Here is a 26,312-nt window from a genome sequence, read left to right on the forward strand (position 1 = left end):
GTCAGACATGACTGAGCCACAGAACTGAACTGGAACTGAACTGACCAGGCTTGGAATGTGAATTCTCAATTACTGCAAAGTGAGGGTTAAATCTAACCACAGAACACCTTCATTCTTCTATGAATGCTGAGCTATTTTAAATCAAATTACAGGCACCATACCATGAACTTTCTCAAAATTGTACTAGTCCTACATACAGCATTGGTGAAAGTGAAAGTGAAGTCGTTCAGTCCTGTCCGACTCTTTGAGACACCACAGACTGTAGCCTACCAGGCTTTTCTGTCCATGGGATTTTCCAGGCAAGAGTACTGGAGTGGGTTGCCATTTCCTTCTCCATACAAAATTGGTAGTTTAGCTTTAATCCTAGGGATTAAACTGAACCCTGGCACTAACTCAGAGACCCTGGTCAAATCACATCACTCTTCTGAAACCAGTTTTCCTTCTGAGAATTAGGGCACTTGGTTATGTCTCTCTTGTTCTTTACATCCTAATCAGGAGTCAGCTCATGGATTTGAGTCCGTGTTTGAGATGCCATAGAAGAAACCATACATGTATATGTAGAAACACTAGCTTTAATTTGTGTTAGGGTCAGATTATTAATAGCTTACACCATAAACATTATCCTTTTCAAATGATCACATATTAATTTATGAGAAGTATGTTTAGGATTACATTTTAAAAAACCTTTTAAGCGTTCTACGTTTTAAAGGATTCTGTAAGTATTAGTGATACTATAATATGGAATAGGTTATAGAAGTTAAAAAAAAAAAGTCCACAAAATGAACTTACTAACCGCTGAAGAGGATCACCTCTACAGTTCTCGGACCTACTAACTCTACGTCCCTTCTCTTAGGTTGGTTTCAGAGCGGACGGGGTAGACGCCACAAACCTAATTTATGTTCCCAGTAGCAGTCACCATATTTCCTCACGTTTCCCATTTGGTCATTAAAACCCCAAATGGAAAATTCCCTTGAATGATCCTTTAAACTCCAAGCATCTCTAGGGACGCTCCAGGTACCGCCCCACAGCGCTCTCCTCTCTCAAAAAGAAGTCTGGGAGCTGTGGAGCCTCCGACACGGCGCTGCGCGCACCTGAGAGGCTGGCGCCTTCGGCTCACCGTCCTCGGCCCGGCCGCGGGCAGCCCAGGGGCCCGGCACGAGGAGCGAGAGCCCCGGCCGCCCGGCCAGCACCTTGCGTCGCGCGTGGGCGTGTTTCGCTTCAGAAATCCCGGGTCGTCTCAGGCGCCCCGTTCTTCCCCGGGAAACAATCGCCGGTCCGGCCCGGAGTTCCCCGCCGCTCGACTCCAGGCGGCTCCCTGCGTTCCCCCAGTCCCTTCCGCGTCCTTCCCGGCGTCTCGGCCGCGCGGCCAGGTGTCCTCGCACCCCGCGCTGCCCCGCGCCCGGGCCTCCCGGCTCTCCAGTGCTTGGGTCCGCGCTGCTGCCGCGGGTCCAGCCTCTCTTCCCACCCGGCTCCGCCCAGCCTCCGCCGCGCCGGGGCTCCCGGCCCGGCCTCCCAGTCTCCCTCCCACCTCCGCCCCCCAACCCCCTCCCAGAGAGTTGCTATTTTTAGCCGATCCTCCGCGCGCCGCCACCGGCTCTGCTCACAGCTCGCAGCCGCGCGGCCGCCCTCCCAAACCACCCCCCAGCCCCGCGCCGCGGTGGCCGCGGCGGCCGCGGCGGCGCATCCCGCACATCGCGTAGCGCGCACCCAGCCCGCCCCGCCGCGCCCGCCGCCCTCGCCGCCGTCTCCTGCTCAGGCGCCTGTCGCGGCCGGTAAGTCCCTGCTGGCGGAGCAGCGGCGGTCCCCGAGTCAACTTTCAGTCACCCCTTTGCTTCTGCCTCGCCATTCTCTTCTCTGCGAACGATGGCTGTGGGGCGAAGTGGGAGAAGTTAGGGGGTCGTTGGAGCGGGGCGAAGGAGGGCGCGATAGCCCTGGCGGGAGCGGGCGGAGGTGAGTGGCACCACAGCCTGGTCGCCGGCTGGTGCCCGGGGAAAGCCCTGGGAACAGGGGCCGAGCGTCCTCCGGATGCTCCGCTGGATTCCTGGCTGGGGCTCCCCAGGTTAACAGAATCCCAGTCGGGACCCCGACACAGCTTGCCTGGCATCTCGCAGCCCGGAGGTTGGTGAGTTTAAGGGCGCCTTTGTCACAAGTTCGGGGCCAGGTGATCTTTTTGGTGCAGACCTTGACATTTGCTAGACTGAGGCAAAGGTTCATGCCCCCCACCCCCACCCCGACACACACCCCCCAGTGGATGCTGGAGTCGAGTTATGAATGAAAAGTTTGTACTGCCAACGTGTTGCTTGAGGGAAGCAACACTTAGTGGGGGTACCTTTGACGTTTCATGGGGGACCTCAGTTCCAAGTCCATACGTCTGAATTCTGTGTTTAAGAAAAGTTCTGGAGCCTGGGGCATGGGAGATAAAACTGTTGCTTGGCTAGTGGAAGGAGAGTGATGAATCGTAAACTTCCTGAGGTAAACTGGTTAATTAAACGCCACCTGAGAGTGTCACAGCGGGGACCTGAGTGAACCGAGGAGGGACGGGGGCGTTCCCCGAGTGCCGAGCGGGCGGCGGTGGTCTGGCTTGGGAGGTTGCCCCCTGGTCTGCAGTGAGCGGTCCGGGGTCAGAGGCCTGAGCGCGGGGACCGGAGCGGGACGGGGGAGAGGAGAGGGGCTGCGGGAGCAGAGGTCGCGGTTCCTGGGCTGTGGAACTGCAGATTCCGCAGAGTCTCCCATTTCCGGAAGATCCTTCGTGTTGGTTTCCCCTGCCGGGGAGGTGTGTATAATCTCTTGAAAGGAACTTTTAGATTAAGTAACTGTAACATTTTGAAATCTGTGAGAAATGAAATATCTACACAGATCTCATTGTATGTCTGTGTTGTGTGTAGTAATGCATGGGTATATGTAAAATGTGGGAGTGAGGTAAGAAGGGCTTTACAAGTTTAACTGGAAAAGAAAATGAAGAGTTAATTTATTTTTTCTCCCCAAGTGGCATAACAATGCTTATTCAACACATATTCTTGAAGTGCTAAGATTTATCATAAAGGTAAGATTTAGGAATTACAGGTATTTGGAGTATAATTATGTATTCAAATCTGGCAGTTGTTGACATCTAGGAAAAGGGAATAAGTACATAGAGAATCTATATTAAAGAAAAATTATTTGGAAAGAAAATCCTTAGACATCTGAAAAGGTCTGGATGTTATTTTCTGACGTTCTAGAAATCTTTTAAATCCCGTAATTAATAACAGCACAGAATAAGTTGCAGTTGGTAAATGAGGACAATTAAAATTATCATGTTTGGAAGGGATATCTTTTGAACTACTCTTTGGTACTTTGGATGTTTATTATGAAAATTATTGTGATATTTGCTTTTTACCACAGATAATTAGTCCTTCTTTTCCTTTTAAACCACTATTCCAGTTTGGATCAATTTAATTACTCAAACATCAAATCACTGACATGCCTTCTGGAAAGCATTTTTTTTTTTTTGGAAGGCATTTGTATTTAAAATGTTTAATAAGAATATTATATTTTCAAAAGGACAATAATTTTGTCAGTTGTAAAGCTTTCTTGTAATTTATTTTCATCCATTTTGTTTGAATGAGGCAAATCTCAAGAAGAGAATCATTTTCTTGGGATATGTTATTTTCTGTGTAGGGAAAAGTGGATGTTTTCATATGTGTTTCAGTCTCAAACAGGTGTGTATAGAGTAGGAATCCTGAATCTGACTTTTGATATCAGCCTGCCAGCTAGAGGGAGAGATGCTTTCCCCTTTCTCTTCCTGAGTCGGTCATCCCTGCTACAGATTGGACACCGTTAGATGCATACATTGTTGTGCAGAAGGAAGTTTAGAGTTTTAAGCTAAGTACCAGTTTAAGGTTAGGAGGGAGGTGGGCTTTTTGCTTTTCTTTTTTTCCTTGAGTTTTCCTGTTTCTCTCCTTCTGCAGTTGATTCAGCCTATTGGTGTGGTCTTTATTGGAAAAATCAGACCAAATAACTCTGGCTGGAGAGTGGCATATTAAACTGCTGTCTTCTATAAAAATAAGAAAGGCTCTTCCAAAATTAAAAAGGTTATTTTATAAATTGTCACAGACTGTTGCAATTGTTTTATGCTCATTATTATGCTCATTATTATAGTAGACAGAGTTGCTTTATGAAGTTACTGGCACTATCTGTAAATACTTATTGTGTATATTTGGCATGTATTTGGATAATGTTTGGGTTTTAAGGAGTTTTAAATCATGAAGGTAACTGACCAGATAACCTTTTTAATTAACTAGTTTAAATGATACACATAGTTCACATTTATATTAATCTCTGTGTTGAAGGTTGTTTTAGGGTTGCAAAGTTTTTATTTCTTTTTATTAGCATTACTTCTATTTTGAATTTGTTTAAATATTACAACATATTATATTGTAATTTACACTTGCTCAGTGGGGAAGGTGTAGGTTATTCTTAAATAGCGATACAGAGAAGTAGCTAACAAGGAGAGTCATTTGAGAAGCATATGGACATCATAAAATCCTTCTGTATGTAGCATCTGTACCTTCTCATTAGTGAAATATTGTAGTCATGGACATTTTTTGTTATTACATCCAAATATGGCTTTTTATTTTTGCTTCCATAGAATGTTTTAAAAATGTAATTTATATGAGTATTTAAGTTAGTGGGAGCTTTTATTGTTTGAAACCCTTTCCTTTCAACAAAGACATCATAATTTTTATTGCACATATCCACATACTGTTGTTTCCTAGCTTGGGGTATAACTGTTACCTTTTCTGGTGATTCTTCAAAACATCTGAGAGATAGGTAGGAAGATACATCGTTCTCATTTTCAGAAGAAGGCAGCAGGTACACTGATAGACCCAAGGTCACACACCAGTGAATCAGTGTGAAGCTGTGGATAACATCTATATTTCCTGTATCCTGTTCACAATGGCAAGCTGCTCCCATGGCTATGCTATGACATTTCCATAAATTAAACTTTCCTAGATGTTTACATAAACCTGCTTTTTTTTTGGCTCTACCTCAGGGCATACTGAACTTCCAAAGTTCAATATGCCTTCCAAACCTGTGCCCCCTGAAGTGGAAGTGTGGAGTCTTAACCACTGGACTGCCAGGGAAGCCCCACACTTTCCTAGATGTTTAAAATGCTGAACTTGGTAGACGTGCAGGTAGACTTTATGCCAGTCAATATAGTCCTAGTTTGCCTGCTGGTTGGGGAGAACCAGGACTCTTGTAACTGGTTTTAAATCAGTTATACCCACCTCTGAGGGGTATCTGTTCTTGCAGTCAGTCCATATCCCACACATCCCTTTGCCCCCTTATCAACTGCATGCTGCCCTTTTACTGGTCAGAGCTGCTTTGAAGTTTATCAGCATAGTTGTTAAGCTTGAGGATCATCAGGCTCACTGGTGAGAGAACTCAGAATGTGATTTTTGAAGAGCGTATTGACAGAGAACAGTAATGGAAGTCCACTATATAAGCAGCTAGTATCAATTAAGGTACATGTTGTTTGGGGTGTTAGGATATCTGCTTTCTTATATCAGCTCTGCTTCTTTAAATAGAGAGTTTATGCAGTTATCTAGTCATTTCTTTCTGTATAGATCTCTTTCCTTGATAAATCAGACTTTAACAAAAAGAAAAAGGATAGCAATTTGTTCTTCTGTACGGAAGGTATTAAAACTTTTATGACTTTTTCTTTATGCTCCCAGATAACCTCTCCTTCAAATTTCACCAGAATTATTGGGAGTAATTGCCCACATGATTTGTAAGAGGCAAGATGATAGACTTTTTATATCAAATTATTAGATTTAAAAGTATAATACATTATCCAGGATGCAGAAGAAATCTTTGCAATTTCATAGACAATAGTATCGATCATATGGAATCTTACACAAGCTCTCATGTATTTGATGAAAGTACTTCAAGTATTTTTGAATAAGCAGATGGTACCAGGAGCTCTCTACTGTATTAGGTTAATGTGTGTGTGTGTGTGTGTGTGTGTGTGTGTGTGTGTACATAAAACTGCTCTTTTCCCCAAATGTATGTTTTATGAGAGCTCATTAAAATCACTTTTAAATGTGAAATATTGAAAAAGAAGTGACTATTCAAGGGTGACTTGCTGTTTACTATAACTAACTCTGTTTAGAACACCCGAAGAAGAAAACTCCCATTCTTTATGTTCTTTGCTGTACCTGAGAGAGTATAGGCTGCTGGTGAGATTGAGAAAAGTTGAGGTTACTGGAAATGATATGTTCTTCACATTTCTACAGAATCTGTGGTAAGAAGATGGGTGTAGACTAACCTAGTTTGAATGGAATAGTGATGAGTGGAATTTGAATTGGCCACTAGAAGAAGAATAAGATTCGAATCACTCAGTTATCACTGAAGATATTTGGTAGCAAATCATCGAAATTAACTTCAGTTGCTTTAGGTATTACATAAACTTAGTAGACAGTATTGACTCAGTTTGTTTTCTATTGCTTTGTAACACGTTACTGCAAATTTAGCAGCTTAAAAAACACATACTTACGATCTCAGTTTCATTGCTCAGGAGTTCACACATGGCTCAACTGAATCCTCTGTTCAGGGATCTCACCAGGTGTTCATCAGTGCTGCTGTGTTATCAGAGATTCACTGGGGAAAGACCTGCTTCCAAGCTTTCTTACGTTGTTGGTAAAATTCATATCCTTGTGATTGTTAGGACTGAGGTCGCCATTTTCTTGTTGGCTATCAGAGACCACTTACAGCTCCTAGAACTTGCCTGCTGTTCTTTCCCACGTGACCCTCTCACAGGCATGAGTGACCCTCTTACAGCATGGCATCTGCTATTCAAAGCCTATTAGAAAGAGTCTTTTGCTCCCATATGCTATAACATATATGAATAACGTGACATCACCTTTTCATATAACAATCTAATCAAGAGTGACATCCATCACTTTTGCCACCTTTTATTTATTAGAAGCAAGTCACGTGTTCTACCCAAACTTAAGAGGAGGGAACTATACAAAGATATGATTCATTGGAGGTTACCTTGGCATATCTCCACCGCATTGACTAGTTCACAGAATCTCTGGGCTAGACAGCAGACTTGGCTTAGAAGCCACTTAGTCAGAAAGGTGCTCAGAATCACTCTGAAGAACTGATTCCGTCACTGTTGGCACACCAACTTCTAGAGGGGAAGGTGGACTCTTTCTTAAGAGAGGATACGCCATATACAATAGTGGCGTTCAGTTGTTTATGGCCAGAAAGAATGATGTATTCACTGCTACAGAAGGAAGGAGAAATATTATGAGCAAATGACTGCTTAAGGAAATGATGAAGTTTCTGACCAAGGTAGGCATGATGACCATCCGGAGATGGAATTGAATTGTAGAGTAGCTAGAGCTATGCAACTCTTTAGAAAGAAAACTCTTTTGGGATTTAGGAGAATGGTGGTGGTGAGGCCTCATTTAGGAGTGGTTATAAGCAAGGAGTCTGAATCACTGGTGTGAATGTTAGTCTAGGAATTAGTCTCCAATGTATTCCACATGGGAAAGATTTTTAAGGGACTGGTTCCACCAATCCTTACAGGGAACCAACCCTGTGATTTGGAGTCCCACAGAGTGGTCTCCTTTTATCTTAGAGGCTAGAGACCCTCTTAGGTCCACTGTACATTTGTGGCCCAGTGACTATGGGGCATTGTTTACGGGAATGGGGGTCAGTTGAGCATAACTAATGTCCAAACTCTTTGCAGGAATGATTTTATCTAATCTTCCTCTCATCTCTAGCAACTGAGTTCAGGTTTCCCTAGTTCCACCTCCTCTTTCTTCCTTCCTCTCTCTCCAGATAAATGGAGGCTTTGAAAGGTGAAATGCTAATAGTCATTTAGATAGGAGTGGAACCAGGGTTTGAATGTAGGTCTGATTTGAAAACCCATAGTCTTGTAATACACATCCCATACTTACATGTAGTAAGCGAAGTTTCCAGGGCAAAAGCTTGTGGTTTTTTTTCGCATTGAAATGAATGTCAGCACTACAGTTGCTCTTGGATTCCTTCATTCATCTTGAGAGAGCTGGGTACTGGAAGACGAGGGTTAGAGAGTGAGAGAGTGTGCTGCATCTGCATTCTTTTATTTCCCCAGCAGGAAGTATAGATGATCCTTATCCCTTCCATATAAAAAGTAAGAATTTGAAAAAAAAAGTAAGAATGTGGAGTGGAGTCTCTGTATTTTTATTTCTACTTATCGTTTTGGCAGAAATCAAAAACTCTGTGTCTCCTTTCTCTCCTATATGTAGATTTCTCCTGTTAAATTCAATCAGGAAACTATGAATTCTCATTGCCTTTTTGGTCATAAGGTTCTTTCTATAGCTTTTTCAGTAGATGCCACTGTTTTGATCTACTTGAAAAGTCTATTGAGACTTTCCTCCTTTGTTCTTCTGTTACTCAGTTCCCCTTTCTACTCTGTGGTGCCTCTGAATTCTATTCATAGATATTCTACTTTTTTCCCCTTCTGTTTTATGTACTTAAATCTCTTCTTTAAATGGATCCAGTTCCATTGATCGGAATCATTGGCCCAGATCCCCTTGCTGCTCTATTGCAAAATACAAGCTCAGTGTGGGACTCATCTGTATTCTGTTAATTTTACAAAGTTGTACCCTGTGTCCCAGCATGGATTGAGGAAGATTTCCTGGGTATTTGAATATTTCCTTTAAGATTTGCCTGGGTATTTGAATCAAAATATAAGTATTTAAAAACTGGGTATCCCCGAATTGCACTGATTTAGGTAAGGTGTATACCTATGAACCATTTATCTGTGGCAGGTAGGTAGGGTATTGGGATGGCACCATCGTGGCTCAGGTATCTGCCCTTCTGGAGTAGGACTGTTTTCAAAGAGGGAAATTGTGAGCCACTCAGCCTGGTTATGGGTGACTACAGTAACTTCATCAGAGCAAGCTACAGCTCAGGAATTTTTGAAATAAATACATTTCTTCACACAGGTTTTAGATTTCTGACTGAGCTTAGGCTAGATTTGACTCTAAAAGTCAAAGCTCCTTAGTGTGACACCTAGGTTCTCTCAGAGACTGGACCTAGCCTAGCTTTATTATCTTTCCATTTTTAACTCTTGCCACTCCCTGCCTTACACCTTTAAGGATTTAAGCCTTAAGCTTGGAGCTACCAAGTGGTTTAGATTTTAGATGATGGGAAAGACAGCTTGAGAGAATAAATCAACCTGTAAAGAAAAGATGTGCATGTATGCATGTGTGAGTGTGTGAGTATGTGTATGCATGCACGTGGTGGGTAGGGAACAAGTAGTGAGAGCATTTCAGTTTTTCAGTTCCTGCACCCATGCATTCTCAAGGCTGTTTTATCACTGATTTTTCTGGGATTATGTTATATGACCAATAAATTGAATTTCTGCCCCTTGCAGTCAAGAGTACTCTGTAGTAGAGATTTCTGTTAGCCAAGCATTTGCAGTGTGTTTTTTGAACCTACTACTCCCAGAACTACCATATCCATCTCTTACTTAACTCACACTTTCCTCCTCTGTGGTTTTACTTAAGAAACTGCCCCTTTTCGCTTTCCTTTTTCTCTGGGCCCAACTTATGTCCTTCTTTTGTGATGCTTCCTTTTGATTTGGGCAGTCATGGTGATCTCGTTCTCCTCTGAGTCCTGCAGTAATTTAGGACTATGACAGTGGTTCACACAGGCTTACAAGTTGAATTTTAGTATTGATTTGATTAAGAAAATCCATAATAAAAAAGGCTACCATATGAGTAAAGTCTTTACAAAATTGGCCTTTTATTACTCAGAACAGCATCTTTGTACTTCTGAAATATAATGTGTGAAAGTCACTCAGTTGTGTCCAGCTCTTTGTGACCCCATGTACTATATAGTCCATGGAATTCTCCAGGCCAGAATACTGGAGTGGGTAGCTTTTCCCTTCTCCAGGAGATCTTCCCAACCCAGGGATTGAACCCAGGTCTCCTGCATTGCAGGCAGATTCTTTACCATCTGAGCCACAAGAGAAGCCCAAGAATACTGGAGTGGGTAGCCTATCCCTTCACCAGTGGATCTTCCTGACCTGGGAATCGAACTGGGGTCTTCTGCATTGCAGGCAGATTCTTTACCAACTGAGCTATCAGGGAAGCCCTTGAAATATGGTAGTATATTTAATATATGGAACGATTTATTTTTGTATTTTGTGTTTATTTATTTTTTAATTTTTATTTTTACTTTATTTTACTTTACAATACTGTATTGGTTTTGCCATATGTTGACATGAATCCACCATGGGTGTACATGCATTCCCAAACATGAACCCCCTCCCACCTCCCTCCCCATAACATCTCTCTGGGTCATCACCGTGCACCAGCCCCAAGCATGCTGTATCCTGTGTCGGACGTAGACTGGCGATTCGATTCTTACATGATAGTATACATGTTACAATGCCATTCTCCCAAATCATCCTACCCTCTCCCTCTCCCTCTGAGTCCAAAAGTCCGTTATACACATCTGTGTCTCTTTCCTGTCTTGCATACAGGGTCGTCATCGCCATCTTCCTAAATTCCATATATATGTGTTAGTATACTGTATTGGTGTTTTTCTTTCTGGCTTACTTCACTCTGTATAATTGGCTCCAGTTTCATCCATCTCATCAGAACTGATTCAGATGTATTCTTTTTAACAGCTGAGTAATACTCCATTGTGTATATGTACCACAGCTTTCTTATCCATTCATCTGCTGATGGACATCTAGGTTGTTTCCATGTCCTGGCTATTATAAACAGTGCTGCGATGAACATTGGGGTACATGTGTCTCTTTCAATTCTGGTTTCCTCGGTGTGTATGCCCAGCAGTGGGCTTGCTGGGTCATAAGGTAGTTCCATTTGCAATTTTTTAAGGAATCTCCACACTGTTCTCCAAAGTGGCTGTACTAGTTTGCATTCCCACCAACAGTGTAGGAGGGTTCCCTTTCTCCACACCCTCTCTAGCATTTATTGCTTGCAGATTTTTGGATCACAGCCATTCTGACTGGTGTGAAGTGGTACCTCATTGTGGTTTTGATTTGCATTTCTCTGATAATGAGTGATGTTGAGCATCTTTTCATGTGTTTGTTAGCCATCCTTATGTCTTCTTTGGAGAAATGTCTGTTTAGCTCTTTGGCCCATTTTTTGATTGGGTCGTTTATTTTTCTGGAATTGAGCTGCATAAGTTGCTTGTATATTTTTGAGATTAGTTGTTTGTCAGTTGCTTCATTTGCTATTATTTTCTCCCCATTCAGAAGGCTGTCTTTTCACCTTGCTTATATTTTCCTTTGTTGTGCAGAAGCTTTTCATTTTAATTAGATCCCATTTGTTTATTTTTGCTTTTATTTCCAGTATTCTGGGAGGTGAATCATAGAGGATCCTGCTGTGATTTATGTTGGAGAGTGTTTTGCCTATATTCTCCTCTAGGAGTTTTATAGTTTCTGGTCTTACATTTAGATCTTTAATCCATTTTGAGTTTATTTTTGTGTGCGGTGTTAGAAAGTGATCTAGTTTCATTCTTTTTACAAGTGGTTGACCAGTTTTCCCAGCACCACTTGTTAAAGAGATTGTCTTTACTCCATTGTATATTCTTGCCTCCTTTGTCAAAGATAAGGTGTCTATATGTGTGTGGATTTATCTCTGGGCTTTCTATTTTGTTCCATTGATCTATATTTCTGTCTTTGTGCCAGTACCATACTATCTTGATGACTGTGGCTTTGTAGTAGAGCCTGAAGTCAGGCAAGTTGATTCCTCCAGTTCCATTCTTCTTTCTCAAGATTGCTTTGGTTAATCGAGGTTTTTTGTATTTCCATACAAATCTTGAAATTATTTGTTCTAGTTCTGTGAAAAATATCGCTGGTAGCTTGATAGGGATTGCATTGAATTTGTAAATTGCTTTGGGTAGTATACTCATTTTCACTATATCGATTCTTCCGATCCATGAACATGGTATATTTCTCCATCTATTAGTGTCCTCTTTGATTTCTTTCATCAGTGTTTTATAGTTTTCTATATATAGGTCTTTAGTTTCTTTAGGTAGATGTATTCCTAAGTATTTTATTCTTTTCGTTGCAATGGTGAATGGAATTGTTTCCTTAATTTCTTTTTCTACTTTCTCATTATTAGTGTATAGAAGTGCAAGGGATTTCTGTGTGTTGATTTTATATCCTGCAACTTTACTATATTCATTGATTAGCTCTAGTAATTTTCTGGTGGAGTCTTTAGGGTTTTCTATGTAGAGGATCATGTCATCTGCAAACAGTGAAAGTTTTATTTCTTCTTTTCCAATTTGGATTCCTTTTATTTCTTTTTCTGCTCTGATTGCTGTGGCCAAAACTTCCAGAACTATGTTGAATAGTAGCGGTGAAAGTGGGCACCCTTGTCTTGTTCCTGACTTTAGGGGAAATGCTTTCAATTTTTCACCATTGAGGATAATGTTTGCTGTGGGTTTGTCATATATAGCTTTTATTATGTTGAGGTATGTTCCTTCTATTCCTGCTTTCTGGAGAGTTTTTATCATAAATGGATGTTGAATTTTGTCAAAGGCCTTCTCTGCATCTATTGAGATAATCATATGGCTTTTATTTTTCAATTTGTTAATGTGGTGAATTACATTGATTGATTTGCTTATATTGAAGAATCCTTGCACCCTTGGGATAAAGCCCACTTGGTCATGGTGTATGATCTTTTTAATGTGTTGCTGGATTCTGATTGCTAGAATTTTGTTAAGGATTTTTGCATCTATGTTCATCAGTGATATTGGCCTGTAGTTTTCTTTTTTTTGTGACATCTTTGTCAGGTTTTGGTATTAGGGTGATGGTGGCCTCATAGAATGAGTTTGGAAGTTTACCTTCCTCTGCAATTTTCTGGAAGAGTTTGAGTAGGATAGGTGTTAGCTCTTCTCGAAATTTTTGGTAGAATTCAGCTGTGAAGCTGTCTGGACCTGGGCTTTTGTTTGCTGGAAGATTTCTGATTACAGTTTCAATTTCCGTGCTTGTGATGGGTCTGTTAAGATTTTCTATTTCTTCCTGGTTCAGTTTTGGAAAATTGTACTTTTCTAAGAATTTGTCCATTTCTTCCATGTTGTCCATTTTATTGGCATATAACTGCTGATAGTAGTCTCTTATGATCCTTTGTATTTCTGTGTTGTCTGTTGTGATCTCTCCATTTTCATTTCTAATTTTATTGATTTGATTTTTCTCTCTTTGCTTCTTGATGAGTCTGGCTAATGGTTTGTCAATTTTATTTATCCTTTCAAAGAACCAGCTTTTGGCTTTGTTGATTTTTGCTATGGTCTCTTTTGTTTCTTTTGCATTTATTTCTGCCCTAATTTTTAAGATTTCTTTCCTTCTACTAACTCTGGGGTTCTCCAATTCTTCCTTTTCTAGTTGCTTTAGGTGTAGAGTTAGTTTATTTATTTGACTTTTTTCTTGTTTCTTGAGGTATGCCTGTAGTGCTATGAACTTTCCTCTTAGCACTGCTTTTATAGTGTCCCACAGGTTTTGGGTTGTTGTGTTTTCATTTTCATTAGTTTCTATGCATATTTTGATTTCTTTTTTGATTTTTTCTGTGATTTGTTGGTTATTCAGAAGTGTGTTGTTCAACCTCCATATGTTGGAATTTTTAATAGTTTTTCTCCTGTAATTGAGATCTAATCTTAATGCATTATGGTCAGAAAAGATGCTTGGAATGATTTCGATTTTTTTGAATTTATCAAGTTTAGATTTATGGCCCAGGATGTGATCTATCCTGGAGAATGTTCCATGAGCACTTGAGAAAAAGGTGAAATTCATTGTTTTGGGGTGAAGTGTCCTATAGATATCAATTAGGTCTAACTGGTCTAATGTATCATTTAAAGTTTGCATTTCTTTGTTGATTTTCTGTTTAGTTGATCTGTCCATAGGTGTGAGTGGGGTATTAAAGTCTCCCAGTATTATTGTGTTATTGTTGATTTCCCCTTTCATACTTGTTAGCATTTGTCTTACATATTGCGGTGCTCCTATATTGGGTGCATATATATTTATTGGAATGATTTAAATATGCATTTGTGATTTCTTTTCAATTCCTCTGTGGCTCACTAGAGAGAGGTCGAAGGCCTCCCACATCTAGATAGAAAGGAGAGAAGAGAGGGCTTGGCTTCTTAATGAGCACTCTCTTTAAATAAGGAGTGCTTATTTAAACACCATAGGATGAGTGGTAGCAAAGGTGACTGGTCTGAATAGTGTGAACCTATGCTGTGCTGTGCTTAGTTGCTCAGCTGTGTCTGACTCTGTGAACTGTAGCCTGCCATGCTCCTCTCCTGCCACATCCATGGGGATTCTCCAGGCAAGAATACTGGAGTGGGTTGCCATGCCCTCCTTCAGGGTATCTTTCCAACCCAGGGATTGAACCCAGGTCTCCTGAATTGCATGTGGATTCTTTATCATCTGAGCCATGAGGGAAATCCAAGAATACTGAAGTGGGTAGACTGTCCTTTCTCCAGGGGAACTTCCTGACCCAGGAATCGAACTGGGGTCTCCTGGATTGCAGGTGGATTCTTTACCAGCTGAGTTACCTGGTAAGCCCAGTGTTAACCTAGGTTACCCTTATTAAACATTTCACTTATGTATGTAGGAACACAGTACAAAATACAAACACTTTTACTTACAAATTTCACAAATTATAAAACCAAAGCCAATGAGAAAATATTAAATGTGAGCAACAGAGTTGATGAAATTAAAAAGGAACAACATTGAATTATTTTGCAAATGATATTGTATTGTTGAAGTTACATTGCCAGTATTGGCTTTAAGAGTATAAACGATGTTGCCTCAGATTCTATTCTTATTTAATCTGTTTCTGTTTTATATTAATATAGAAAGTGTCCTTTTAAAATGTAGATTAAAAATTACCATCAAAGCTTCGTTTGCTGGTTCAAGGTAATCAGACTTCATATGTGATGAAAACTCTTACCAATAAATAATCTTCAAATGTCAGTTTTAATGAAGTGTCACCATAACTTCTTTTTGTTCTCTTAGAGATGTGATTAGCATTGTGAATTTCCTGAATTCTAAATCAAATGTGTAAGCTGTACCCAAAGACTGCGGGAGTGGAGAACAGGCCACATAGGAGCTCCACAGAGACAGGATGAGCACATCACCTTTACTCTCAACGTGATGGTGATTTTAGCCACTGTGATGCAGGCGCTTTTGGATACCTCTGCTACCATGTGTTCTGTGTGCATGCTAAGTCGCCTCAGTTGTGTCCGACTCTTCGTGACCCCGTGGGCTATAGCCCACCAGGCTCCTCTGTCCATGGGATTCTCCAGGCAGGAGTACTGGAGTGGGTTGCCATGCCCTCCTCCAGGGGATCTTCCCGACCCAGGGACTGAACCCGTGTCTCTCATGTTTCCTGCATTCGCAGACGGGCTCTTTACACCACTGGTGCCACCTGGGAAGCCCTACCCTGTGTTCTCTAACATCTCAATTCATCCTCACCTCCTCCCCACACCCCAGCCCATCAGACTTTATTTATTTAGCAAACTATTTAGGCCTTCACCTAGTACATGCATGATTGAGAACACCAACAGCAGGTGCCAGAATGAAAATTCATTGGTGGTATTTAGTTTTAAGATGCTTATCCAGAAATTAATTAGAATGCATTTTTTAGATTATCATTCCAATGAAAACACAAAATGGAAGAAATAATTCCACATCAAACTCTATGGATCTCAGTTTGAAGACATAGTCTCAAATATTAATTGCCACTTAAAATGTTTTACTTCTTACTCTGTGTTGTGTGTCATTTTTGTTGTTTAGTTGCTCAGTCGTGTCTGACTCTTTTGTGATCCCATGGACTGTAGTCCACCAGGCTTCTCTGTCCATGGGATTTCCCAAGGAAGAATACTGGAGTGGGTTATGGTTTCTTTCTCCAGGGGATCTTCCGAACCCAGGGATAGAACCTGTGTCTTCAGCATTGGCAGGCAGATTCTTTACCACTGAGCCACTGGGGAAGCCCTGTGTGTCATTAGCCAGGTTGTAAGCCCCTTGAAGGCAGAGGGAACTTGGTTACTGTTTTTTTATTTTCTTCTACATCACTAAGTGCATTTCTGATAGTTGGACCCAATACCCAATACCCAAGTATTTGGTATTTGATAAACTCTTTATAGTCATTATTTCTTACTGTTCTTGTGAGGTCCTTGAAAGCAGGGAATGTTTTGTTTTAACCTATGGATTCCAAATTCCTAGCATAGTAATTCTCATATGAGGAATGCTCAATAAATTGTTTTACAAGAAAGAATGGGTGAATTATTGGCTTTCTGTGTGTGTGTATGTGTGTGTGTGTTAGTTTCATCTTTCACATACAAGGCATCTCCAGTAGCTGTATAGATCAGTGCTTTTCAGTAGAAATCTTCTCTGTCTGTGACTTTTGAGCACTTGAAAAGTAGGGAGTTAGGCTGAGAGCCTGCATCATTTATTTTTAGTTACATATATATATGTATACACACACATGCCTGACATACACACACCCACACATACACACACACAGACACACACATATATATACTTATAAAATATACAGTAGTAGCCCTTAGGGGCTTCCCGGGTAGCTCAGCTGGTAAAGAATCTGCCTGCAGTGCAGTAGACCTAGTTCAATTCCTGGGTCGGAAAGTTACCCTGGAGAAGGGAAAGGCTTCCCACTTCAGTATTCTTGGGCTTCACTGGTGGCTCGGGTGGTAAAGAATCTGCCTGCAATGAGGGAGACCTAGGTTCGATCCCTGGGTCAGGAAGATCCCCTGGAGGAGGGCATGGCAACCCACTCCAGTATTCTTGCCTGGAGAATCCAATGGACAGAGGAGTCTGGCAGGCTGCAGTCCATAGGGTCACACAGAGCTGGATATGACTAAAGCATCTAAGCAGTAGCAACAGCAGTCTTTTATCCATGGTTTCACTTTCTATGGTTTCAGTCACCCATGGTCAACTGTAGTCTGAAAATATTAAATGAAAAATTCCAAAAATAAATAATTCACAAGTTTTAAATTGCATGCCATTGTGGGCAGTGTGATGAAATCTCTTGCTGTCCCACTCTGTCCTGCCTGGGATGTGACTCATCCCTTTGTCCAGTGTATCCACACTGTATATGCTTCTGGCCTGTTTGTCACTTAGTAGCTTTCTTAGTTTTCAGATTGACTGTCTCACTAGTGTAGTTCTCATGCTCAAGTAATCCTTATTTTACTTAATAATGGCCACAAAGTGCAAGAGTAGTGATGCTGGCAGTTTGGATATTCTCTTACTGTGCCTAAGTTATAGATTAAACTTAGTCCTAAGTGTGTGTGTTTACACACATACACACACACACAGACACACATCTGAAAAAACATAGTGTGTGTAGAGTTGGTACTGTCATATTTTCAGGCATCCTCTGAGGATGGAATGGATGAGGAGGATGGAATGAGGAGGTTGGAATGTGTCCTCTGCAGATAAAATGGGGATGGGACTACTGTACAATCATGTGGCCAGTAGGCAGCCTAGGTCCAGATATAATGACTCCATTCTCAAACTCATTTGTTCACATCTGCAGCACAGCTACATTTTTTGGTTGAACTTGAATGTTATCGTTATTTCTATGACTTTAAACATGGTGCAGTACATTCCATCAGTTTGGTTTCATTCTTTTCCCAGATACCCAACACTGCATGTTATCTCTTCATTCATGTCAGCATCTAATTTGGTTTTTTTATCATTTCCTTATGAGTCTACAGGCCTGACACTGACTGCTTTACCAGATAAATTTTATATTCACTTTTTTTAATGGCTCAGATTTCCTTGTATTTGCTAGCCCCACTATTTTAATCCTTTCTTTCCTAATAAACCATTTAAACTTGGATTCTCCATATCACTATGATGATCATCATCTAAAGTGATGTTTATGCTATGCTAGCCTTTATTTGATGTAGTAATGTATACTGTGGAGAAGCAATGGCACCCCACTCCAGTACTCTTGCCTGGAAAATCCTGTGGGCGGAAGAGCCTGGTAGGCTGTAGTCTATGGGGTCGCTAACAGTCGGACACAACTGAGCGACTTCACTTTCACTTTTCACTTTCATGCCTGGGAGAAGGCAATGGCAACCCACTCCAACGCTCTTGCCTGGAGAATCCCAGGGACAGCAGAGCCTGGTGGGCTGCCATCTATGGGTTCGCACAGAGTCGGACACGACTGAAGCGACTTAGCAATGTATGCTGATATTCTGAAAAGATTTTGAGTTCACCATATTCTTAAAAAATGTATTTGAATATTCCTTCTCTTGTGTTGATTTCTTTGCCTTTCTCGTTCTTTTTCCCTTTCTGGTATAGGAGAAGAATGAAGAAGTATCATATGAATTTAAAAACATATAACTAAGTCCATATGTAAGATGTAATTCCACCATAACAAGCTTCACAGCTGGTGTCAAAATACATGAAATAAATACAACAGGATTTTCTATTTAGAATGGGAGAAATTACTTCCAATAAGTAGCCAAAATCTTTTATGCGACTGTGGCACTTCCAGAGCAAGACTTAGACTAAAATCCATCATAAATTTATTGAGGTTTGGTGTTGAGTATGTTCATGTGTATTTGTTCCGTTAATTCTTTCAAGAATGCTGAATCTAGTAATATGTAATGGTTATAGAGACATGGAACAACAGACTGATTCCAAATAGGAAAAGGAGTATGTCAAGGCTGTATATTATCACCTGGCTTATTTAACTTCTATGCAGAGTACATCATGACTGGACTGGACTGGAAGAAACACAAGCTGGAATCAAGATTGCCGGGAGAAATCAATAACCTCAGATATGCAGATGACACCACCCTTATGGCAGAAAGTGAAGAGGAACTAAAAAGCCTCTTGATGAGAGTGAAAGAGGAGAGTGAAAAAGTTGGCTTAAAGCTCAACATTCAGAAAACGAAGATCATGGCATCCGGTCCCATCACTTCATGGGAAATAGATGGGGAAACAGTGGAAACAGTGTCAGACTTTATTTTTGGGGGCTCCAAAATGACTGCAGATGGTGACTGCAGCCATGAAATTAAAAGACACTTAATCCTTGGAAGAAAAGTTATGACCAACCTCGACAGCATATTCAAAGGCAGAGACATTACTTTGCCGACTAAGGTCCATCTAGTCAAGGCTATGGTTTTTCCTGTGGTCACGTATGGATGTAGAGTTGGACTGTGAAGAAGGCTGAGCGCTGAAGAATTGATGCTTTTGAAGTGTGGTGTTGGAGAAGACTCTTGAGAGTCCCTTGGACTGCAAGGAGATCCAACCAGTCCATTCTGAAGGAGATGAGCCCTGGGATTGCTTTGGAAGGAATGATGCTAAAGCTGAAACTCCAGTACTTTGGCCACCTCATGCAAAGAGTTGACTCATTGGAAAAGACTCTGATGCTGGGAGGGATTGGGGGCAGGAGGAGAAGGGGACGACAGAGGATGAGATGGCTGGATGGTATCACTGACTCGATGGACGTGAGTCTGAGTGAACTCCAGGAGTTGGTGATGGACAGGGAGGCCTGGCATGCTGCGATTCATGGGGTCGCAAAGAGTTGGACACGACTGAGCGGCTGAACTGAACTGAACTGAGCTGAATATTCAAATAAATAGAAATGAATCTGCTGACAAGCAGAAACACTTTAGAATTTTCTATTCATCCTCTACTGCTGGAGATTTAATAGTTGTCTTATATGGCAAAATTTGAATGCACAGATTTTGGCATGAGACTTCTTGCTTTTTGTTCACTTTATTTTAGACTAAAATAGTAGTTCCCAAACTTGAGTGGGCATCAGAATTTCTTTTCAAGGATGCTGAGTTAACCTATTTCCAAAGTAATTTGCCTTTATTAGGTTTTCATCTTGAAGTCTACTTTTTCTCATACTACCCAAAAGACACATCTCCTTTGTATATTTTAATTTCCACTTTCATTCTACTATAGAGCTACTCACTGAAATAACTTTTAGGTATGCTTTTGAATAGATTTCACAAGACAGGAGAAAAATTCAGTAGCTGTGTATAGAATTTTGCACTCGTGAATCGCCTACTGTGCTGTGGTTTTATGATTGCTTTCATCTACCTCTTAATGATGAGAACTGCTTTGTTATCGTCTCCCTCTAACCTTCCTAATAAACATTCTCGTAAAAGCCCAAATGATGTATATTATGTTAATTGCTCATTTTGAGCTGGTTTGGGGAGCAATGAAGGCAACATTGTTTTGTGACTTGTGCAATAAATATAATTTTAATTTACTTATCTGTTTGACCCAATTTTAAACAGTTACCTACATTAAATATTTGATGAATTTAACTTTGTAGTGAAACAGCAGTTGTTTCCTTTATTTATGAAGTTCAGCAAAAGCCATTGCCGAACCTTGTGAGATATTTCTTTACTAGAACATCATTTTCAAATTATTGCTTTTTCTCTGTGAAAACAAATGTATTAAGTTCAACTTAAATTATATCTTCCGTAGCATAATGCTAAGACTACTCAAGCCAAATAGAAAAATGTAGGCCACATGGCATGAGATATCAGAAGAATGGTTTTCAGATTTTAATTTCTCTAGAATAGTAGCTCAGAAATATTCTTGTGTGAATTTATAATTTTCAAGTAACTATTGAAAACACAGTAGCATTTATTTCTGTTTTTCTTACACATCTTATAAACTTATGGGCTTCCCAGGTGGTTCAGTGGTAAAGAATCTTTCTGCCAGTGAAGGAGATGCAGGTTCAGTCCTTGAGTCCGGAAAATATCCTTGGGAGGGAAATAGCAACCCACTCCAGTATTCTTGCCTGGGATATCCCATGGACAGAGAAGCCTGGTGGGCTACAGTCCATGGGATTGCAAAAGAGTCGGATATGACTGAGTGACTAAACAACAGAAGCAGTCTCATAGACCACATTCTACATTATCAGATTAAACAATAATATTTTTAAAAAATTTACTTAATAAAAGCAAATCTCTTATGTTTACTCATGTAGTTGCTATTGTCAGTGCTCGTCCTTCTGTTTATTCCTTCAATTACTTTCATGCTTTTTACACCATTTCCTTTTGGTGTCATCTTACTTCTGTGTGAAGGACTTCCTTTAACCTTTCTTATATCACAGGTCTGCTGGTGATGGATCTTTTTAGCTTTTGTATTTTTGAAAACATTTTAATTTCACCTTAATTTTTAAAGATTTTTGTTGGATATAGAATTCTAAATTGGCCTTTTTCTCTTTTAAAATACTTTAAAGATGTTGCTCCACTGTTTTCTCACTTGCGTTGTTTTTTTAGTGAGAAATCTGCTGTCATCCTTGTTTTTGTTCCTTTTATATATAACATGTCTTTAAGGATTTTCCCGTTTTCATTGGTTTTGAACAATTTGATACAGGATGTGTCTTGGTTAAACTTTAAGTGTCATGTTTTGGGCTCATTGAACTTATACCTGTGGGTTTATTATTTCCATCAAGTCTGAAAAAACTAAGTCATTATTTTTTGAGAACACGGCTTCTTTTTTAAAAATTTAATTAATTTATTGATTATTGTGGACTTTCTGTAGTTGTGGCGAGCAGGGACTACTCTTCATTGTTGTGAGCAGGCTTCTCATTGCAGTCGCTTCTTTCGTTGTGGAGCACAGGCTCTAGTTGCCTGGGCTTCAGTCGTTGTGGCACACAGGCTCTGGAGCACCTGGGCTTCAGTAATTGCGGCACACAGGCTCAGTGATTGTGGCTCAGGGGCTCTAGAGCATCAGCTCAGCAGCTGCGGTGCACAGACTTAGTTGCTCCACAGTATGTGGAATCCTCCCAGACCAGGGATTGAACCTGCATCGGCAGGAGGATTTTTAATCCATTGGGCTACCAGGGAAGTCCAGTAGTTACTTCTTCAGTTGTTTTTGTTTTCCCGCCACCCTTTTAGGAACTCCAGTTACAGGTATATTAGAATTACTGATGCTGTTTTAAATTTTTAAATTAATTTTTTTTTGTGTTTTATTATGGGTAGTTTTTATTGCTGTATCTTTAAGTTAACTACCAATAATCACACTTAGTGTGTTTTTAATCTCATACATTGTAGTTTTCATCTCTTGAAGTTTGGTTTGAGTGTTTTAAAAGTCTTCCATGTCTCTATTTAATTGCTTCAAACATATGGAGTAAATTTATAGTAACTGTTTTAATGACCTGGTCTGCAAATTCTAATATCTTTTTTAGTTTTTGGTCAGTTTTTTAGGTTGATTTTTCTCCGTATTATAGGTTATATTTTCCTATTTCTTTGCATGCCTGGTAATTTGTGGTGAATACCAGACATTGTGAGTTTTATCTTATACAGTGCTGGATATATTTTATATCTCTATAAATCTTCTTGAACATTTTTTTTTTAATGGAAAAAAGATTAGTCTCTGAGTCCTCTGCCCTAAGCTTGGTGAATTATCAGGTTTTTTGGTCTGGCTGGTGGGAACCAGCACAATTGCCTGCATTGTGTGTTTCTTTTCCTTGCTGTGGGTTCTTTCCTCATATATATATGCTGATCAGTACTCCGCTGAGTAGCTGCAGAGGTATCTACAGATCTTTAGAGATTGCTCTCTGTTTGGCTTTCCTCCCTCTCATACTCTGTCCTGAGAGTTTTAGCTGCTCTGATTTATCTGATTTCTCAGATACATTTCTTCAGTTCAGAGTTTGTGCCAGGCTCTGCCTCAATTTTCCTTTCCAGAGCCGGTGTCTGGAAGTTGGGTGAGTCATAGGGCTAATGTCATCAGTTTCTCATTTCTTAGGGTTCACATTATGCTTTTCTTGTCTTTTTTGAAAAATAATAGTTTTTAGTATCTTGAAAACTATTATACAGTAGTTTCATTTTTTTTTTCAGGCAGGGGGGCAGTTCCCATCATTGTTACTGTCATGATTGGAAGTAGGTATGCTCCATTCATTTGCTCTTTCTTGTAACATCCTATTGGTTAAGGTAATTTTTGACACAATGTATGTATTTAATACTCAATTTAATCCAGTTTATTGTAGTATTCTTTCTACTTTTCAGTAGTTTCCAAACACTGTAATGAATACTTTGTAGTGTAAACATATTTTCAAAAATTGTTTTAATAATTATGTCCTACATTATGCTTGATGGTATTAATCATTGCCCTGGCCATTCAAAACTATTCTTTTTTTTCAAAACCATTCTTAAAGCAAGCCATTCATGGAGTGGGTTGCCATTTCCTCCTCCAGAGATCTCAACCCAGTGACTGAACCGATGTCTCTTATGTCTCTAATTTGGCAGGTGGGTTCTTTACCACTAGCGCCACCTGGGAAGCCCATTCAAAAATTAAGATGTTAAATTTGTTAAACATAATAATTTATATGCTTTTAAGTGGATAAAATGGAGAAGGCGATGGCACCCCACTGCAGTACTCTTGCCTGGAAAATCTCATGGACAGAGGAGCCTGGTAGGTTGCGGTCCATGGGGTCTCGAAGAGTCGGACACGACTGAGCGACTTCCCTTTCACTTTTCACTTTCATGCGTTGGAGAAGGAAATGGCAACCCACTCCAGTGTTCCTGCCTGGAGAATCCCAGGGACGGGGCAGCCTGGTGGGCTGCTGTCTATGGGGTCACACAGAGTCGGACACGACTGAAGTGACAGCAGCAAGTGGATAAAAAATGCTACTATAGGGAAGTACCTAGTTTTTCTTGTTTTTTTTTTTTTTAAGGAAGGTTGAAGCTAAAAAGCTTTTAAATAATATACTCTTGAATTTGTAGATCTGAATCATTATAAAACAGCCAATAAATTGCTATCTTAAATTCTATAACTTTTTAAGGAGTTCCTGTTTGTGTGTATATATATATATATATATATATATATATATATTTACAAGATTCTGTAGTTCATGGATAAGTCTTAAAAGAATTGTTCACATATCAAGCAGTAATGAACCATGTGCTGGTGAACTATTTCATTTTTAGTATTTTTCTAGTATTTGATAAAATATAGTATTGTGAACTAATATGAGAATAAGTGTCAGAATTCAGGAGCATATCTTGCTATAGTGCATACTTATTACTTAAAGAGTTTTCTGGCAGTAAGGGCACAATTGACTGTGTTAATTTAAAAGAATCTTTGAGGTAGTATAGTTCCATATGCTGTAGGAATATGTCAATGATTTTTTTAATTTTATAATTTGAGTTTTTAATGTAGTCTTTTGAAAGCTAGTTGTTAAGCATGGCAAGAAGACTAGAATTCCTTTAGAATTCTTAGGAAAATAATTTTGTAAGAACAGATTAAAATTAACTTTAACTTTCTTCAGCACTGTCATAAATACCAGCACGATGAAGCCGAAATTGTGGCAATGTTACATTGCTGTGTTTCCAATATTTAAGCATAAAGGTTAGGCCAGATTTATATTCCCTTGTAAAACTGAACCAAAATATAAATTATTTATAGAACTTTAAGAACAGAATCTTAAAAAATTGAATGCCACTCTGTGGAGGAGACCACTAGTTGTCTCACAGTATCCCCTTTCTCCATCGTCCTTGGATGCAGAGCCCCTGAATTTTCACTGGGGATAGACCCCTACAGAATAAAGATGACATTTCTCAGCCTCCCTTGCAGCTGGGAATTATGCCATGTGGTATATAGTGCTGGTTGTACAATGTAAGCAGAAGTGACTTGTGTGACTTCCTGATGCCCATCAAAGGCTTGGGGTGCTCTCTCCTTCCCCTTCTCAATGGCTGGGATGTGGATATGGTGGTATACTCACTTGGACTTGCTGAAGAGGCCAGCCCTATAAAAATGGCAGAGCAACATGATTTTTTAAAAAGTCTGGGATAGTGATGATGACTTTTTGAAGCAGAGCTGCCATAACAGCTTGGGGTTTCATATGAGTGACCAAGAAACTTCTAGGTTGTTTAACCAACTGTGTCCATGCTCTAGTTGTGTCTGACTCTTTGTGACCCCTGGACTGTAACCCTTCTGGTTCCTCTGTCCGTGGTATTTCCCAGGCAAGAATACTGGATTTGGTTGCTATTTCCTTCTCCAGGGGATCTTTCTGACCCAGGAATCGAACCCATGTCTCTTGTGTTTCCTTCATTGCAGGTAGATTCTTTACCACTGGGCCACCTGGAAGTCCTAAGCCACTGTTAGTCTGGGTCTCTGTCACATACCAGCAAGTTTTTTCTTTATAGGGAATATAAGTAATTCCATTTTTAAGTTGTCAGCTTGAGAACCAGTGGTCTTATATCATAGAGATCCAAATTTCTTCAAAGGATCTCATTTTTTAAAAATTGTACTATTTCAGTGTTTATAAGCTGAAGAAAGAAGGTGAAAGTTGCTCAGTCATGTCCGACTCTTTGCAACCCCATGGACTGTACAGTCCATGGAATTCTCCAGGCCAGAATACTGGAGTGGGTAGCCTTTTCCTTCTCCAGGGGATCTTCCCAACCCAGGGATCGAACCCGTTCTTTACCCGCTGAGCCACCAGGGAAACCCATCTGACTCTTTTTCTGAGAAACTTAAAGATTTGAGGTACATAATCTTACTGACTTTTGGAGGAAACAGTGTTTGGGAAGAGAGAGAGACCTTTGTCTTTTAACATTCTACTTTTCACAGTTAGCAAATATTTTTTTTTCCATTTTCCCATGCTCTTTATTTCGTAGTTGTCAAAGTCAGATCCGAAGTCCATGTTTCATTCTGCAGTGGGCATGGCTCCTGTGCTAGTTCACTAGTCCCCTTCTAGCAGTCTGTTGTCCCAGAGCCACTGGGAAGTCACACCATGACAGTCTCATCTTCTGCTTCTGCTCTCTCCTTTGTCTCATCGTGGAATCTTCTCGAATCCACCCCTTCCTTGTGGGCATACTCTGATTCTTGGCTCACTGTCCTTTTTACTCTGTGTTAGAGAGATCACAGATTGACAGCTCATGGGCATGTTTTGTTGATATTGCACAGAACTCAAAGAAATGTTTTATCCATTGGCAGTAGTTAAAGATCAGGATGTTTAACATGAAATCCAGATTTTGGCTTCTCTTTCTGACAGTACTGCACCTGCATTCCCCATCACATTAGGTGGTTGGAGCTGAGGTATAGCTACTTCTTTAGAGTGGATGTATTCTTTCTTCTTAGTTATAGCCACCCCTTTCCACTCCCTATTGCTTACATCTTATATGTTTTATTTATTTCCATTACTTGTCTGATCTTTTAGGCATTTAAGTTTATGATATTTATCTTCCTGGGTAATTTAAGTTTTAAATCAGTCTTTTCTAAAAGTTATATCACTTTTCTTCCCCTTCCTTTTTAATTCCAATTCCTCCTCTCCATCCCTACTACTGCTCTGCTA

At 40.2% G+C, this 26,312-nt stretch overlaps 1 protein-coding gene across 10 annotated transcripts in view; it reads left to right on the forward strand.

Annotated features, from left to right (window-relative positions):
* Positions 1 to 1,589: 1,589 nt before the first annotated feature.
* Positions 1,590 to 26,312, forward strand: part of HDAC9 (histone deacetylase 9) — a 1,063,328-nt gene continuing 1,038,605 nt past the window's right edge. For 9 of the 10 annotated variants that reach the window (XM_042248291.2, XM_060414369.1, XM_042248295.2 and 6 more), the window contains exon 1: positions 1,590 to 1,772. The gene's annotated coding sequence lies outside the window, so the exon portion shown is untranslated. Of the gene's footprint in view, positions 1,951 to 26,312 lie in introns of all 10 variants that reach the window. The other variant, XM_060414382.1, reaches the window with a different exon arrangement.

The sequence above is a fragment of the Ovis aries genome, chromosome 4 (genome assembly GCF_016772045.2).
Source record: "Ovis aries strain OAR_USU_Benz2616 breed Rambouillet chromosome 4, ARS-UI_Ramb_v3.0, whole genome shotgun sequence".
Taxonomy (NCBI): domain Eukaryota; kingdom Metazoa; phylum Chordata; class Mammalia; order Artiodactyla; family Bovidae; genus Ovis; species Ovis aries.